We start from the raw sequence: 5,591 nt of genomic DNA on the forward strand, positions 1-5,591 counted from the left end.
GAAACCCGAAGCAGAACCCGCTCACCAACCATATATGAAACATCACGAACCTTCCTGTCCGCGTAACTCTTCTGTCTGGACTGGGCTGTACGGAGTCTATCCTGAATCGTCTTAACCTTCTCCAATGCATCCTGAACCAACTCTGTGCCTAATAGCCTGGCCTCACCCGGCTCAAACCAACCCACCGGAGATCTACACCTCCTACCATATAAAGCCTCATACGGCGCCATCTGAATGCTGGACTGATCCAAGACCCTCCAAACTCAATCACACACGCACGGAGCATATCCTCAAGAATCTGAATAGTGCGCTCGGACTGTCCGTCCGTCTGGGGGTGAAATGCTGTGCTCAACTCCACCCGAGTACCTAGCTCCTGCTGCACGGCTCTCCAGAACCGCGATGTAAACTGAGTACCTCTGTCTGAAATGATAGAAACTGGAATACCATGCAAACGGACGATCTCCCTGATATAAATCTCCGCCAACCGCTCCGATGAATAAGTGGTACACACAGGAATGAAATGAGCGGACTTGGTCAGCCGGTCCACAATAACCCAAATGGAATCAAACTTCTTCAAGGTCCGTGGAAGTCCAGATACAAAATCCATGGTGATGCGCTCCCATTTCCACTCCGGAATCTCTATCTGCTGGAGCAACCCACCCGGGCGCTGGTGCTCATACTTCACCTGCTGGCAGTTGAGGCATCTAGACACATAACCAACTATATCCTTCTTCATCCGCCTCCACCAGTAGTGCTGCCTCAGGTCCTGATACATCTTCGCGGCACCCGGATGGATGGAATACCGCGAACTATGGGCCTCTGCTAGAATCATCTCTCGAAGACCATCAACATTGGGCACACAAATCCGGCCCTGCATCCTCAATACTCCATCATCTCCAATGGTCACATCCCTGGCATCTCCACGCTGAACCTTGTCCCGAAGGACAAGCAAATGAGGGTCATCATACTGCCGCTCCCTGATACGATCAACTAAGGAGGACCGGGAAACCACACAAGCTAGAACTCGACTGGGCTCCGAAAGATCCAATCTCACGAACTGGCTGGCTAAGGCCTGAACATCCATCGCCATAGGCCTCTCTGAAGCTGGTAAATATGCCAAACTCCCCAAACTCTCCGCCCGGCGACTCAAGGCATCCGCCACCACATTGGCCTTGCCCGGGTGATATAGGATAGTGATGTCATAATCCTTCAGCAGCTCTAACCACCTCCTCTGACGCATATTGAGATCCTTTTGCTTGAGCAAGTGCTGCAAACTCCGATGATCAGTATAGATCTCACAAGGCACTCCATATAAATAATGACGCCAGATCTTCAAGGCATGAACAATGGCAGCTAACTCAAGGTCGTGGACAGGGTAATTCTTTTCATGTATCTTCAACTGTCTGGACGCGTAGGCAATCACCCTACCGTCCTGCATCAACACTGCTCCAAGGCCAACTCTCGAGGCGTCACAATAGACAGTATAAGACCCCGAACCGGTAGGCAACATCAAGATAGGGGCTGTAGTCAAAGCTGTCTTGAGCTTCTGAAAGCTCGCCTCACACTCCTCTGTCCACTGAAATGGGGCACCCTTCTGGGTCAATCTAGTCATAGGGGCAGCAATCGATGAAAATCCCTCCACGAAGCGACGGTAGTAACCCGCCAAGCCAAGGAAACTGCGAATCTCTGTAGCTGAGGACGGCCTGGGCCAACTCTGCACAGCTTCTACCTTCCTCGGATCCACCCGAATGCCCACACTAGAAATAACATGGCCTAAGAATGCCACAGAACTCAGCCAAAACTCACATTTTGAGAACTTTGCATCTAATGTTTTCTCCCTCAAGGTCTGTAGCACGGTCCTCAGGTGCTCTCATGATCTTCCCGACTCCGGGAATACACCAAAATATCATCAATAAAAACAATCACGAACGAGTCAAGATATGGCTTGAACACACTGTGCATCAAATGCATGAAAGTTGTAGGGGCATTGGTCAGCCTAAATGACATGACAAGGAACTCGTAATGGCCATATCGAGTCCTGAAGGCAGTCTTCGGGATATCTGGCTCCCAAATCTTCAACTGATGGTAACCTGAGCGCAAGTCAATCATAGAAAACACCTGTGCGCCCTGAAGCTGGTCAAACAGATCATCAATGCGAGGCAAAGGATAAAAGTTCTTCACTGTAACCTTATTCAGCTAGCGGTAATCAATACACATGCGCATGGAACCATCCTTCTTCTTCACGAACAAAACAGGAGCACCCCACGGTGAAACACTGGGTCGAATAAAACCCTTACCAAGCAATTCCTGTAACTGATCCTTCAACTCCTTCAACTCAGGAGGAGCCATACGATACGGAGGAATGGAAATGGGTTGAGTGCCCGGCAACAGATAAATGCCAAAATCAATGTCTCTATCGGGCGGCATGCCCGGAAGGTCAGCTGGAAACACATCGGGATAATCCCGTAACACTGGAACTGAGTCAACAGAAGGGGTATCAACACTGACATCTCTCACATAAGCTAAATACGCGGCACACCCCTTCTCAACCATATGCTGAGCTTTAAGAAAAGAGATAACTCTACTGGGAGAGTGATCTAAAGTACCACTCCACTCAATACGCGGAATACCTGGCATAGCCAGCGTCACGGTCTTGGCGTGACAATCAAGAATAGCAAAATGGGGCGACAACCAGTCCATGCCCAAAATAATGTCAAAATCCACCATGCCGAGTAATAATAAGTCTGCCCTGGTCTCAAAACCACGAATAGTAACCAAACATGACCAATAAACGCGGTCCACAACAAGAAAATCTCCCACAGGAGTAGAAACATAAACGGGGGCACTCAAAGAATCCCGAGGCACACCCAAATGCGGAGCAAAGTAAGAAGACACATAAGAATAAGTAGAGCCCGGATCGAATAGAGCCGATGCCTCTCTGTGACAAACCAGTATAATACCTGTAATGACGGAGTCTGAGGCAACAACCTCAGTACGAGCAGGAATAGCATAATATCTGGCCCGGCCCCTCTCTCGAGGGCGAACTCTATCTCCCCGACCTCCGCCCCTAGCCGGCTAGGCAGGTGGGGTAGCAGCTGGAGCTGTGATCATGGCCTGAGAACTCTGAGGAGCACGCTGTGGCTGAGCAGTCTGTGAAGATGCACCCCTACCAAGTCTGGGGCAGTCCCTAGCCATATGGCGTGTATCACCGCACTCGAAACAAGCTCTGGGAGGACGCGGTCGCTGTGACTGGATGGGACTAGGCCTGCTGGACTGACCCCTGGAAACACCCTGCGCAGGAGGCGCGCTAGAAACTGGAGGTGCATAGTAAGGCTCCTGAGGTGCAGGTGGAGCTGGAGCACTGTCGGCTGCTGGAAGAGCTGAATGAACAGGGAGACCCGCATAACCCCTACCATAACGACCTGCTAATGGGGTACGGGCACCAGAGTAGTGACCCGACTCTCGAGACCTCTTGGCCTCCCTCTCCCCTCGCTCCCTGGCGAGCATACCCTCAATCCTCCTAGCAATGCTCACTACCTGCTGATAAGGAACGTCTGTCTCCAACTCTCGAGCCATGCTAGATCTGATGGGTGGGATAAGACCCTCAATGAACCTGCGAACTCTCTCCCGAACTGTAGCAACCAAAGCCGGTGCGTGCCTGGCCAACCTGGTATAACGGATAGCATACTCCGAAACGGTCATAGCACCCTAGCGCAAATGTTCAAACTCTACGCACCATGCATCCCTGAGACTCTGGGGGACAAACTCTCTCATGAAGATATCCGAGAACTGGGTCCAAGTCAGTGAACCAGCCTCGACTAAACTGTCTATCTCATAAGTGCGCCACCAATCATAGGCAGCTCCCCGAAGCTGAATAGCAGTGAAAGAAACCCCACTGGACTCCACTATGACCACAGTGCGAAGAATACTGTGACACTCCTCTAGAAATCCCAAGGCATCGTCTGATGCTAATCCACTGAACACTGGGGGATCATACTTCTTGAACCTCTCAAGTCTGCGCTGCTCGTCCTCTGAAGCAGCTGACCCATCCTAGGGATGAACTGGCGCTGCAGGCGGTGCTGGAATAATCTCGGGGGCCTGCTCAACCTGCACTCGCTGCTCAAGAGTGCGGACGGCGAGAGTCTGTGCTCCTCCCCCGGCCTGGGATGTGGCTGCAGCAAGAGGAAGCAACCCTGCCTGAGCCAAGGTGGTGTACATACTCATGAACTGAGCTAAAGTCTCCTGGAGCGCTGGTGTAGTAGTGGCAGTAGTAGGTGTGCCAGGTGCCTGGGCTCCGGCTGGATCTGCTGGTGGTACCTCGGCGGCAGCTCGCGCAGGTGCTCTGGCTGCACCACGTGCGCGTCCTCGACCTCTCCCCCGGCCCCGGCCCCGGCCTCTAACGGCTGCAGTAGGGGGCGCGGGTGCCTGATCGCCTCGAGTGGCACGTGTCCTCACCATCTGTGAGAGAATAGAAGTCAGAAGTTTAGAATTGATGTCAAAATATCGCACGACAAGGAATTCAAATGTAACGAAGACTTGTCCTAAACAGTTACATAGCCCTTCGTAGATAAGTACAGACGTTTCCGTACCGATCAGCGAGACTCTAATAAACTGGCCTGTGTTCCGTGACTCCTATGAACCTAGAGCTCTGATACCAACTTGTCACGACCCTCGTTCACCCTCCATGAACATCTCGTGATGGCACCTAGTTCCTATAACTAGGTAAGCCTAACAGAGCGGAAATAACAATTTAACTTGAGGAATAATCAATTAAAACTGAACATATGAAAAATAACAACTGAATATAAGGCCGCCCGGCCTATTCAACTCTAAAGATATGCGGAAGTCTACAACTCAATCCCAAAACCCGGAAACTCACGGGAAACACAGGCTAATAGAATCACCATAAGTACTCTAATCTCCAGAATATCTACATCAAAAGTATGATAGGATAACAACTCTACAACTAGAATAAGGAAGAAGACTCTTCGGTCTACGGACGCTGTAGATATACCTCGAAATCTCCGTGTGTCTCCTCGCCTCAAGGATAGTGCGACTGAGAAGAGGTACCTGGATCTGCACATGAAAAACATGCGCAGGAAGGGCATGAGTACACCACAACGGTACTCAGTAAGTGCCAAGCCTAACCTCGATTGGATATTGACGAGGAAGGTCAGGGCCCTACTGAGGTAAAATATAATATTAATCAACAGTATGAAAATCTGACAAAAATAATGAGTACAGCAGTGAGATAAGACAGGATAACGAAATAATAACAACTACACCAAGAACGAAATGAACACAGAATGACTACAGCTCAATACCAAGAATAACAATGAGGGTCTCCCAGGATACCGTCCTGCAGCCCTTTTCTCAACTGTCCAGTGGATCTCCCGGGATACCGTCCCGTAGTCCAAATCATGTGCCAAACCGAAGGATCTCCCGGGATACCGTCCCGTAGTCCAACCATCAATATGCAGGGGGGATCTATCGGGAATCTAACCCGCAGTCCCAAAGTAAAAGTGCAGGGGGATCTACCGGGAATCGAACCCGTAGTCCCAAAATAAACAAACAGGGGGGGGGGAGCTACC

The sequence above is a fragment of the Nicotiana attenuata genome, unplaced genomic scaffold, assembly GCF_001879085.1.
Source record: "Nicotiana attenuata strain UT unplaced genomic scaffold, NIATTr2, whole genome shotgun sequence".
Lineage (NCBI taxonomy): Eukaryota > Viridiplantae > Streptophyta > Magnoliopsida > Solanales > Solanaceae > Nicotiana > Nicotiana attenuata.